General features: G+C 48.8%; 1 protein-coding gene across 1 annotated transcript in view; it reads right to left on the reverse strand.

Moving 5' to 3' along the window:
- LOC138583120 (cholesterol transporter ABCA5-like) overlaps positions 1-13,708 on the reverse strand; it is a 3,134,767-nt gene that overhangs the window by 168,083 nt on the left and 2,952,976 nt on the right. The gene's annotated exons all lie outside the window — the stretch shown is intronic.

Consider the following 13,708-nt stretch of genomic DNA (forward strand, 5'->3'; position numbering starts at 1 on the left):
CCATCATGGAGTTCAGGCAGGAAGGTTGAAGCCACGGAACATCGTGGGTGTTGAGAAAGCGCAGCCGAAAGACAAAGGGCAGGAAAATGGCACTGCTTGCATAGCAACGGAGTGGGCGCGGAAAGAGCAGCTTGAGGGACCGGGCGGCTCCTGGCAAGTGGAGAGAGGCAGCGAGCTGCAGACTGTGGAGGCCGGGGGTAGCGAGAAGAAACAAATCGGGAACCAGGCACAAACACCAGGGACCGCAGTGACCAGGACAAGACTGCCTGAACGAGAGGGGAGGCAAAGTGCTGGTGAGCCCAGGAGGGGGCCTATCAGCCTGCCAGGGCCGAAAAGGAGGCGGACTGCTCAGCGGCACAAGGCAGCGTGTGGCCCGACAGCCGAGACTGCAGTGGGGGAAAGTGCAGGAGAAGAGCCAGCTTCAGTGGTGAGCAGCGAGAAGACACACTGTCAGCGGCGGTGAATGAAGGAGCAGCAGATGATTACAGTACCCAGCTGAGGAGCAATGGATTCCTGCCGCGTATTGGAGGGCGCGCCAGCAAATGAGAGAGCGGAGGTGAGGGGAAACAGCCTGCTTCTATTTCGGTGTGAGAAGCTCAAGTCCTGAGGACGAGGGCAGTGCAGTGCTCCAGGCACGGGGAGCCCTGAAGCAGGGGCAGAAAAACATGGCCAGATGAAGGGAGAAGGTGCTGGTAGGAGACGCACACAGCTCAGAACACAGCACAGAAGCCTGAGGGAGACACACACAACTGGCAGGACGGTGTACACCCAAGGCAGTGCAAGCAGAGGAGGCCAGCACCTGGGCTGAGAGAGGCTGAAGTGAAGGCCCGGAGAGACAGAGAGGTGTACTGGGTAATTAGCAGTGGCATATGAGCGACAGACTACAGGGAGATGGAAATCTTGATTTGGGCATGAAGTGAGAAGTGAAGGTGGCAGGACAGCGAAGTTGCACGGAAGGGCAAATGGTGGCTGCCATCAAATAAGAGGCTTGCACAACTGGAAGTTCTGATCGGATGCAGGTTGGGGAGCCCGAGTAGCGCTGGGAGAAGACGAGGAGGCGTGCTGCAAGGGGACTCAACACCAAGCACACCAGGAGGGACCGGCTGCATAGGACAATGCACCACCGCACGAGTCACCAGATAGACTGCACCACCAAGGTGTCCACGCAACAGTGCTACTAAATAAGGCGCATATAAGATGGAGAGGAACTGGGCCTGCGGGTCTGGGGATGGAGTAAGAGGTGAGAAGGGTATGGCGAGTGGGATGCCCGAGGAGAGGGGGTGCTGAAGACCGAATGAGCTATACTAAGGTCATCACCTTGAATGTCAGGGGGCTAAACAATTTTGTGAAGAGGAATAGGGTACCCACATATTTGAAAGGCAAAGGGGCGCACATAGCCCTCTTGCAGGAGACACTTCTAACTGTGTCTAGACAAGTGATGATCAGCAATAAGTGGGGAAGGCAGATGTATGGCTCGACGTACTCCGCGTATGACCGGGGTGCTCTTAAATGGGTGGCTCCCTCTGTACCTACAGGACTGTAAGTGCGACAATGAGGGCAGGATGGAGGTTTTACATGGGGTTCTAGAGCAGATGGAGATGAGCATCATGGTGAAGGAGCTCGGCCTGAGAGACATATGGAGGAAACTGCATAGAGAAGGGAGGGGCTTCTCCTAAGATTCGAGCCCCCGCATAGAGTACACACAGAGAGATTATTTGCTCACGGGCAACTAATCACTGGGCGAATCCCAACTTGGAGGCTGAGAGCAGAGGCATTATTGGACAAGCAGTTCAGGGCCCACATGGGGGAGAGGATAGAGGAGTTCTTTGCCCGAAATCTGCGCAGCGCAAACAGCACAGGGACCTTGTGGGAAGCCTTCAAGGTGGTGATGAGAGGGGAGGCAATTGGTAAAATGGCGGGCATCTGAAGAGAGCTGCTGCACAGTATCACAGACAGAGGCGCAGATGGATGTGCTGATGGAAGGGCGGGCACCCAGGGGTGTGCGAGAAGGAACTCACTAAGCTCTGACAGACTTGGATAGCGCACTGAGAGCAGTTGGGCAAACATGATTATGCCAGATGTCTGGAGAGGTTCCATGAAAGTGGGGATAAGTCTGGGAGGTTATTGGCCTGGAGGAGAAGAGGGAAATGATTAGCTGTATTAGGGATGAGTGCTGAGAGGAGTTGCGGGCCCAGAGTGAAATTAATACAACCTTTGGCAGATTCTACAGGCAGTTGTACAGCGCAGTTGTGGAAGGGGATGCAGCAGAAATAGAGGAGACACTGACGGACATAATGTTGCCACGCATGGAGCAGGGAAATGCGGAGATGCTAGATGCACCGCTGACGTAGGAGGATTTGAGATCAAGCATACTCTCACTAACCACTGGCAAAATGCTGGGGATGACGGCCTCCCGGCAGGATTTTACACGGAATATGTGAATGAGCTGACGCTGCATCTCTTACAGATGCTGGAAGAGACATTTGAACAGGGTTTGCGGCCTGCAAATCTACGATAGTCGACTATTGTGCCGATGCTCAAACCGGGCAAACCGTTGCATGACTGCAGATCCAACAGACCGCTCTCTGTGATAAATCAGGATTGCAAAGCTCTGGCTGTGCTCTTAGCAAACAAACTCCATGTGGTGATTGGAACTCTGGTACATCCAGACCAGACTGGATATGTCCCAGAGCGAAGCACGTCTTGGAACTTCGCAAATACTAGACCATACTATTGACAAAACTAGGGGGGCAGCAGAGGAAGAGTATACAGTGGGTTAGCTAGATGAGATCAAATCGTTTGCCTCAGTGCTTAGGGAGAGGCTACATGGGGTTTTGCGGTGCTTCAGGGCCAGCCCAGGTTTCTTACGGTGGGTACAGCTGCCATATAGGAGGCCAATGGCCATGGTGAAAACGGGGAAGCACATCCCAGAGGCATGGGAATTGGGCAGAGGACCAAACAGGGGTGTCTGCTTTCTACAATGCTGTTCATTTTAGCACTGGAACCCTTGACGGCTCATATCAGGGTGGATTTTAAGGAGGAGGGTATACCAGCAGGTGGCAACACGCATTTGATCTCGCTGTATGCAGACGACATGCTCCTGTACGTGCAGAACCCTGAGATGAACCTACCTTACATGCCAGAGGTCCTGGACGGCTTTGCTAGGTTGTCAGGCATAACCATCAGCAGGGAGAAGTCGAGGTTATTCCCATTGGTGGGTCTGGTATGGTTGGACCAAAAGCGCTTACCGAAAGTGGGCGGTGTAGACCTTTCGGTATTTGGGAGTGGATGTTTATCATGTTCCTGGGAAGGAACACGAACTGAGCAAACTGAAGGCGCTCCAGGGGATTGAAAGATCCATGGAATTCTGGCAGAGGCTGCCATTGTCTATGATGGGCCGAGCTGCGATATTAAAGATGGTGGTACTGCCGCGCCTGCTCTACCATTTTATTAATATACCCTACGATATTCCGGGGCAGTTCTTCCGGAAACTGAACTCGCTGGCTAGGGGATTTATCTGTGAAAGTGGAAGGTGCAAGATATCATTGGTCACAGTGAGCAGAGATTATAGGGACGGAGGGATGAGATTGCTGTGTATTGAGGTGTATTACCTGGTGGGCCAATTGCAGTTTGCCACGACCTGGCTAGCGGATGAAGGCTCACTGGACACCGGGTTTCTGCGGGGCGAGGCTGGACCATTCTATTTTAGATAGGCACTCTGGTTAGGGGACGCCAGGCTACAGGAGATATCAGCACTTATAACCCTAGGTAGGAGAATTTGGCGCAGACTGTGGAGGATGGTGGGGAACCATGATCTGCACTCCGCTAATATACCTGTGGCAGCAGTTTGCGGGAGGAATCCAGGGGAGGCGTGCAGCCATCGGCTCCACTGGGAATCAAATGGGATAATCACCCTGGAAGACTTATACAAGGAGGGGGCATGGGTGGGTTTCCCGGAACTGACCGAGCAATACGACATTCCCAAAGGCCAATTTTTGTTGTACCATAGCCTGATTAAGACAGCAGAGGACAGATGGCCGTGGCTAAAAAAAGGGTAGGATGGGGGACGCTATGCTGGATGTTTTTTACAATGTGGTGGAAGGGGCATTCGCGATTTCGAGGCTCTAAAAGCTGGCACTGAATACACCTGGTCAGAAAGCTCTGGGTGAGAACCAAGGGGAGGGAGATCTTGGGCATCCTTTCACAGACAGGGAATGAGCTAGGGTGCTTATATATACAAGGTCCGTGTCCACGAAAGATTTAAGCAGATACAGCTACAATTGACTCATAGGGCATACATGACCGCACAAGCCATTCAAAGTTCCCAGGAGCAGTGGAGCAGAGATGCCCCAGGTGGACAAGCGATTTGGCAGGGATGTTGCATATGTTTGATCATGATCAGGGTATTCTGGCAGAACATAGCAGTTAAAGTTATGGGAGGAGGGATAGATATGCAGGAGTGGTCACCTGTGGCATGCCTACTGGGACTGTACCTGCAGCGGCGTTGAGGGGTGCCTCTAACAAAGATGAAAGATCTCATTTGTGTCTTGGCCAAGCAACGGATCGCGCTAGCATGGAAGTCAGCAGCGTGTCCAGCTCTGGGTATAGGGAAACTTTCTGTCATCCTGTATCTACAAATGAAGGGGGTCCTTACCGATAGGGCATGGAGTGAACAATTAAAGCGGGACCTAACACCCTTTGAAAGAATTCTGGATACGAGGACAGAGATTAAGAGATTGATATCACCGATGTATGGGGCCCTCTTAGAGGGCAGGGGTCCACTGAGAATCTGAGAGTGAGATGGGAAAGGGATATGGAGGGGGGTATAGATGCTGAACTATTGGGACGTCTCTGTAGGTGCGCCTACCAGACCATTGGTATCAAGTCAATATAAACAGCATGGCATCAAGTTCCTCTAAAGGTGGCAACTGGACCCAGTTAGACTGGCTAAAATGTACCAAGCTGCCAGCCCACTTTGCCGGCGGGAGTGTGGAAAGAAGTCCAACTACTGGCACATGTGGTGGGGTTGCCCAAGGGTACAGTTGTACTGGCGTTGCAAAGAACCTCTATGTGATGGAACAGATACCAGCTGGATTGCACGACCTGGCTGGCCCAATTGAGATGGAGTGGGGAGGGTATGTCGATGAATATCTGAGGAGAGTGGGGTGTGGGAGAGCAGAGAGAATGCAAGTAGGGGCACGGATTGGGGTACGCACCCAGAACCAGTCAGAGGGGCCGGCAACACTAAGGAAACAGGGTAATAGAGGACCCCAGAGGGTAGAGTGAACACCTATGATTAATGGCTTTAAAAGGTTTTAAGGGAATAGCGGTTTGAAAAAGGGGGTATGTAAGAGGTCGGGGTACCAGGAAGGGTTGGGGGGAGGGAGGTGGAGGGAAGGGGAGCAGTATATTGATGATCCATAGGAGAATGAGGCTGAGGGCAAGGGCTCCATGGGGATTGTAAAGCTGTTCAAATATATGCCTCATAAAGTCGTGTTGTTAACTGTTACAACGTTTCAATAAAGACGAATTTGACCAAAAAAAAGAAAAAAGGGCCAGGTTGAGTTGCCCTGTCAAACATCGGCATATCTTTAATTTGGGCTTCTTTAGTATAAAACATTTCATTAACATGTGCAAATCACTGATTCGAAGATATTTGGCCATCAGAAGCTCCGGCAAAACCTTTTTTTTTTTTAATCATTCCCCAAAATCTTTTTGGTTGATTTTCCCTAACAGACCTATCTAGCAGGTCCCATTGATGGTCAATGGATTTATTTTGTTGTCCTTTAGAAAGTTTTTGTATGGTATCTTAAGATGTCACAACTGTGCGGGGTTGGTTAAGCTCAGGCAAAGAGGCCACATGAAGATTCCTTTTGGCAAATGACAGGTACGGAACATGGAACTGGGGACCATATCTGTGTTGGATCATGCTCCCCTGCTGCTGGAATTCCAATGGGAGGGGGAGAGGGGGGGGGGGCAATTCAGGGATGTTGCGGTGGCAATTCCCCCAACAACTACTGAGGGACACTGTGATCTGTAATGAGTTACGGGATTCCATCCGAGAATACTTTGGAAGAAAGCAACCATACGGGGGGAACTCATAGCAAAAAAAGCACTGCGAAACAAACAGGAAAAGGCATTACAAGAAGACTTAGAACGAGGCTTAATGGCTGTGATGGCTAGAATGGAAACGGATAAAGGGGTATCTCTCAGGAAGGAATATAGGCTCCTTAAAGGCCAAATTAATACCCTACAGACTAAACAGGCGGAAAGATTGTTACTATTTTTAAGACAGTGCTATTACGTAAATGTAAATAAGGCTGATCGACTCCTAGCGCGACAAGTAAGGAAAAAAGGGGCGGCTAGAATGATCCTCCGTATCTAGACACCTAGTGGTAACGTTACCTAGGCGTCGGAGGAGATACTCCAGGCATTCACGGGGTACTACTCAGCTTTGTACTCCTCAGAATCCCCAGACAGGCACCTTCAGGAGGCTTACCTAAGATCATGCCCGCTGCAAATACTAGATCAAAGTTAAAGAGATACCCTGGAGGGAGGAATCACAGAGGACGAGTTTTAGGCTGCGATCCGATCCATACCGCTGAATAAAGCCCCAGGCCCAGATGGTTTCTCGGAAATGTTTTATAAAGCATTTCTAGATATCCTGGTCCCGACAATGACATCTCTTGAACTCCTTCTCTACCTCGGGGCATATCTCCCGAAACATCGAAGAGGTGAAAGTAGTCCTTTCCCTAATAACCTAATAAGGACAAAACCCAGTGCAGCTTGTATCGCCCTATTGCGTTAATACATTTAGACGCAAAGATTTTTATTAAAATACTGGCTTCCAGGCTGGACAAATTAACCCCGGGGCTGATTCACCCAGATCAGGCAGGCTTTATCAGGGGGTGACAAACATTCAATAACATAAGGCGATAGAAAAAACAAATGAGTCCTACCTCGCTGCAGGGGTATTGGCTTTGGACGCAGAGAAGACCTTCGACAGTGTAGAATGGTCATTTTTGTTTCTCACTATGCAGGCTATGGGGGTTGGTCCGGTTTTCCTCCGCCTGGTTAAAGCTTGCTATGGAACACCAGTTATAAGATTAGCCATAAACGGGCACATATCTCGGGAGATACAGGTAACTAGGGGTACCAAACAGAGCTGTCCCTTGTCCCCGGTGCTGTACGTGGTATATTTACAACCCTTCTTAGCCAAGATTAGACAGGAGACAGGGATAAATGGGGTTACATTCGGGGGGAAGAACATAAGGTGATGGCCTTCGAGGATGACCTATTGGTAATGATGACAGACGTAAACCTTTCACCCCCGAGTTAAACGTCACATCAGGGGGAATTTGGTAAAGTGGCGGGTCTGAAGATTAATAACCAAAACACTGAGCTAATGGTCCTACAGGAGGACGGACTCACAGCCACTGACTCACTAGAAACGTGGGGTCTCTATCCCCAATTCCTTAGTTAATATGTACCAAGCAAATTACCCCTACCTGTTAGACTTGATAAAGACCTAGTTGGACGAGCGCAGCCCCCTAAATATATCATGGATGGGCTGGATCAATGTCATTAAAATTATAGTCCTACCCAGAGTACTGTTCTACTTTCAAGCTCTCCCCCTAGCGGCCCTCAAATTCTTTAGGACCCTAAATAAATTGGTGGGAAATTTCATCTGGCAAGGGAAAAGGCCCTGGGTGGCATGGAAGGTCATGACGGCTCCAGTAGGGGTTGAGGGATAGGGATTCCGAACTTCCAGACATATTACCAAGCAGCCCAGCTAAGGGTTATACAAGAATGGTTTAACGGGAACCCAGTCAAGATATAGGCACGGATGGATGGGGTTGTGGTGGGCAGACCCACGGATAAAGTCTTGTGGTACTCAAAAGTGGACAGACCCCCCACCCCCAATATGTACAGAAGCCTGATAACGGCCCTGGTAGGTGACACATGGGATGCCGTGGTCAAGCGAACAGGTATCAAAACGTATCCGTCCCCGTTTACTCCTTTATTGCGCAACCTCCAGTTTACTCCAGGTTTGGAGAAAGGTGCGTTTGCTAGGTGGGAAAAAGCAGGCTGAGAGCGAGGGATATGATGGAAGGGCAGGAGGTCATGCCGTTCCACCAATGCAAACAATCGATAGGGTTGCGTGAGGAGGATAGGCTTCGATAGGCACAGCTGAGACACTGGTTACTAGCACCTGGAATTAAACAATTGATAACTAGGGAATTCACACCACTGGAAAAAAATATATTAACAAGTTCTGGAGAACGACAGAAGATAAGTAAATTGTATTAAATGTTTTTCATACTCGTGGCCCAGACACAATGGCCCTACATGAAACAATGGGCAAACATACTACCCCTTCCAATCTCTGAAGAACAATGGTGGGAGGTATGGCAGAGGATCCCAAAACTAATGCAGGGGTTACAGATCCGGAAAATGTGGACCAGGGTGTTAGTACAGTGGCATTTAAACCTGAAAAACTGCATAGATTCTACCCCTCGACACCTCAGGTATGTTGGCGAGGTTGCAAAGAGGCAGGAGCTTGGCTTCATATCTGGTGGACATGCCCTATACTGAAACCGTTTTGAGATTCTGCAATAAAAACTATATTTGGATCCGAAATCCGAAGAGAATGTGGGAAAGCTTTTCTGGAATTTGGCGATGTACTAGACATACTCTCCACTAAACCTCAGAGGAAAGCATATATGATCTTGAGTGCAGCCGCCCTATCCTTGATAGTGCAAAAATGGAAACAAGCTGTGATCCCCACAGAACAAGAATGGATAGCAAACAGTTGGGACTGCAAACAGTTGGGACTACAATTCACTACAATGGTTGACCTACACTATTCAGGGTGAATATGCCAATTTTAAGAATGATTGAGAGATGGTTCTGGACATCTTCCACAAGGATTATCGAGAACATTGGTGCCCCCAAAGAATTTGTCTGCTGGACGTTTTATAAACAGCGGCCCTGATGCATACTCCACTTAAGACTTTGGACGATACGCTCTGCAGCGATCCGTGGGAGAGTTGGGGAGTGTATAGGTGGGTCAGGGGGGAACGGGGTGGGGATTGTTAATGTTCACAAATGTTCAAATGCCAATAAAAACAATAAAAAAAAATAAAAGTGCAAATGATGTTTGTCGCCATCCCTCAAGAAGATCAGCGGCGAAAACACCCTCCTGTGCCTCTTGTCCTTGGGTGCAACTCACTGGACCTCTGTGGGATAGTTGTCCTGTGCCGAGTAGCAGTGGGGAGTTTCTTACGTTTGTCTCTTGGTGACTGGGCATCCTCTGAGGCCATAGAAGGCATCATTTTTCTCAGTTTCCACTATTGTATTGTATTGTATGCAGATTTGTAGAGCACAACAAAGACCTGGCGGCATCAAGGCGCTGAGAGAGAGAGGGTAAGGTTGTAATTGGGAAATTAGAAAAGAAGAGTTTTCAGCAGTTTTTGAAAGGAAGTGAATGTGGGGGTGCCCCCGGATCTGAGAAGGAAGAGCATTCCATAATGATGTAGCAAGCACAGAGGAAGATCTGCCTCCAGCTCGAGCCCGCTGAAAATAAGGAGCGACCAATAAAGACTGATTGGCTGAACGAAGAGACCCGTTAGGATGGTACAGAGAGGGTCTAGATTGAAGAAACTCAGCCCCGATGTTATGGATGGCGCGATGAACAGTACATACAATTTTAAACTTAACTCGGGTCCAAACAGGGAGCCAGTGGAGGCAGTGAAGAAGGTCATGGGAATGGGTCATTCTAGGATCATTAAGGGCAAGCTTTGCTGCAGCATTTTGCAGGATCTGTAAACGTTGAAGCAGAGCTTCAGGTTGACCAAGGTAGATCCCGGTACAATAATCAATTGAACCCATGATGGCAGCGGTCACAATTTTAGACCTGGAATTGGTTGGAAGAAAGGGAAGAACCTTCTTCAGCACATAAAGTTTGACAAAACGTGTCTGACAAACTGCAGAGACTTGAACTTCTTTAGAGTCCGAGGCCATGATTTTAATGCCCATACTCAGAACTGAGGTGGAAGGTACGCAACATGGGCTAAAGGGCGTAGGCCAGTATTCTGAAGCCCAAAGTTGTCTTGCAGAGATAGGGCCAACCACCAAAACCTTGGTTTTCGGTTTTCTCCCCATTTAGCTTACGCCAATGATTGGCCATCCAGGTCCCCACTGCCGAGAGGCAGTTCTTCAGCTTTTGGGGAGAGTCTTCCATGGGGACATAAAGACGGAAGAAGATCTGTGTATCATCTGCATAAATGTAAAAACGCACCCTGGAGCTGGAAATAAGTTTGGGCAAAGCCACCATATACAAGTTGAAAAGTAGTGGAGACAGAGCAGAGCCCTGAGGGACCCTGCAGTCGAGCACAATGGGCAGCAAAGTAAAAGGAGGAAGGGAAACCGTCTGTATTAGGTTTGAAAGAAAAGAAGAAAACCATCTAAGGGGGACACCCGCGATTCCAGATTCAAAAAGACACTGGAGAAGTCTCTGATGATCAATGGTGTCAAAGGCCACAGAGAGGTCAAGAAGAATAAGAGCACCATCCTCTCTGCAGTCCTGAAGCATAGCAATATCGTTGAGAAGTGCTACCATTTCAGACTATGTGCCCATACCAAGACGGAAACCAGCCTTGAGAGGATGGAGAATATGATTAGCCTCAAAATAGGCAGAGAGCTGGGGGGTGGCAATGGATTTGAGCAATTTCATCATGGCAGGAAGAAGGGATATATTGCGCTAAATTTCAGCAGCGGCAGGGTCAAGATGACTTTTTTTTAGCAAGGGAGAGTTCATAGCGTGCTTGAGTGACTCAGGAGTATAGCCAGTAGTGAATGATTCCGTAAGGAGGGGGGCTAGTTGTAAGAAAGATCCTGGATAATCTGAAGCGGGATCGGATCTGCAGGGGAAGCAGATTTCAGCTCTGACAAGGCGGCTAAGGCCATGGTATCCGTCACTGTCGCATATTTAAAAGCACTAACAAGCTGTTCATTAAAATAGAGAGAAGGGTCCAGAAAGGTAGGGGGCGTGGATCTTTCTGCATCTATGTTTTCACAGATAACACAAATTATTTCTCTGAAGAAAGAAGCAATATCATCACAGTGGGTTTGTGTGTGTATAGCAGTGGGAGGGGGCGGACAGGAGTAGTGAGTTCTTTAGCCACTTGAGAAAGTTCTTTAGATGAACAGGAGGCATTCAGAATACGGTTGGCAAAGTATTGAGCTATGGCTATTTTTATAGCGCTCTGATAGATGTTAAGTGCTTGTGTATAAGCTAATTTCGTAGAACAGTCAGGTAGACAATGCCATTTCCATTCAGAATGCAGCATTTCTGCTTTAGCAATCTCAGTTCTGAGGAATGCAGAAGGTTGTGTAGCCGGGAAGGAACCAGGGTGTCAGCAGTTGAATGTATGGCTGAGACTAGGGCATCACATACATTAGTGCCCTCAATAATACCCGAACGGGTTAATGTTTCAATAGAGTCAAGAATGACGCAAGAGGGACCTTAGACCAACGGCATTGATATTTCAGCTGAGGGCTTGATCTGTTTTTAGTTTGTGCAAAAGAAAAAAAGAGAAATGGATCAAATAGTGGTGCGACCAGATCACTGGTAAAGGACCAAACGATTGAAATTGGCAGATATTAGAAAAAATAAGATCAAGCTGATTGTCGCCTAACTGCGTAGAGCTGCGGTTGCGTAAGGAGAAGCCATAATCTGCTAGTGAAGAGACAAGTTTACAAGCTTGTGGGTGAAGTGGGTGATTAAGATGGAGATTAAAATCACCAAGTATTACCATTTTAGGGTAGATTAAAGATAAATCAGCCAGAGATTGTACAAACTCACCCAAAAACAGATTTGTGGCGTAACCAGGAGGGCGATAGATAATAAGAAAATATACAGTTACGCTCACCTGGTTCCACGGGGGCGCCACCCAGCAATCGGTGTCCAGGTATCCCTCCCTGCGATGCCCAGTAGTGACCAGCGGAAGAATCCTTGTTCTTGATGCTGGCGGGTTCTCCGTCCTGCTGTCTCTGCAGGGGCGCGTGGTGCTTTGCTGGCAATGGCGATCGAGTTACTTCACTGATGCCGGCCCGACGTGAATCTTTCAGGTAGGTCTTATTGCTATGATGTTTTGCTGTCCTAGCATGCCTTTCTGGAATTAACAATGTCTTTTTTCTCTTCCTTAGGTACGTGGAAGTCCAATTCGTGGCGAAGATTGGATTCGGGGTTCGCTGTTAAGTATTAGCGTTTTTGGAGCGCCTAGACGCGGCGAGTTGGCGCTTAACGCAGCGCTAAGGTGCCTTGCCTTTGCTAACCTGTTATCTTTTGTCTTCACAGGTCGCGGTGCTCCGCCGGAGTGTAGAATTCCAGAGATGTTGCAAAATTAAGTGCGAGTCGGAAGGTAAGCCTTTTGGCGGAGTTCGTTAACTGTGTAAAATGTCTAAAGCCTTGTCTTTCTCTTTCTGCAGGTCAGTCGATCCGAAGGCACGCTGATTCCTGGATGTCATTCGGAAGAGCTGAGAACCGCTAATGATGGAATTCAGGTAAGCTGCAACCTTTTCTAATGATGTCTTCTTTCTTTTTCTGCAGATGCTGTTTATCCAGGGTTCGTGGCTGAAGCTGAACGCGGTGAGCGTCACGTTGCAGTATTGCAAACTAACGCAAAGCGTGTCAGTCCAGTCGGGCATGGTTTAAATAGCTTCAAGAAAGAAGTCCAGGTAAAAGAGTTCCAAGGTGCCACACCCAAACCATCCTTCTGCAAGCCAGGTTCCAAGAAGCCTGATTCTGTGGATGCTTCCACATTGAATGACAGTAACAAAAAGTAGTTCCCAAGCACAAACTCATTATTAAGTATGAGCCTGGTGCCAAAGGCGCCAGGACTGGCCCCAAGAAGGCCTCGGTTGGGATTTAGAGGAGACTGGGGTCAAGGCTCCCCCTGACCCTTAGGTAGGCCAGGGGGGCTTCGGGGTAAGGGTCGTGACATATACAGAATCTTCAAAAGAAGTCTGCATCTTAATCAAACGTAGCTCACAAGTAGGTTTGTGTAAAAATTCAATAGTCTGACATTTGAAGGATTTCTTAAATACAAAGGCGACTCCTCCACCTAGTTTGGGGGCGGGTCGATCAAGTTGTAAATTGGTGTAGTTGGAAGGAAGCATTTGGATAATATCTGGGCCAGAGCGGGTACTAAACCATGTTTCGGTGATGCATAAGACGTCAGGCTCATAGGTGTCTAGAATGTAGAAAATATCGTCCCATGAGCCACAGCAGTGCGGGCATTGATTAAAAAACCTGTTAGGAGGGAAGGAGGGGTATCAGTCACCTCTGGCAGCTCAGAGGAGGGCTGAAGATAGAAGCCAAGAGGCCAGTTCACCGTGGTCGGAGCCAGGGCTATCAGTGCATCATGCGAGTAAACAATACGGTCAGATGGGGAGCCGATAGTTACAAGGCCAGGGCACAGGGCCCGGAATGGGCACAGACAGGCTTGCCTTAAGTGCGATTTTGGCGCGCTGATGGAGCGCCCACTGTGCGGGCCTCCTCTCCAGCACATTTAGCCTGGAGAGAAGCTCAACGAGGCGTGTGCAGCAAAATTTGAAAGAGATAGAACCTCTTACTCGCAATAGGCGAGGCTGTAGATCGGAAAGCCCAGCAAGGGGGGGGGGTTGCCAGATCAAGAGAGAAATA

The sequence above is a fragment of the Ambystoma mexicanum genome, chromosome 3q (genome assembly GCF_040938575.1).
Source record: "Ambystoma mexicanum isolate Mex_15411 chromosome 3q, UKY_AmexF1_1, whole genome shotgun sequence".
Classification (NCBI taxonomy): Eukaryota; Metazoa; Chordata; class Amphibia; order Caudata; family Ambystomatidae; genus Ambystoma; species Ambystoma mexicanum.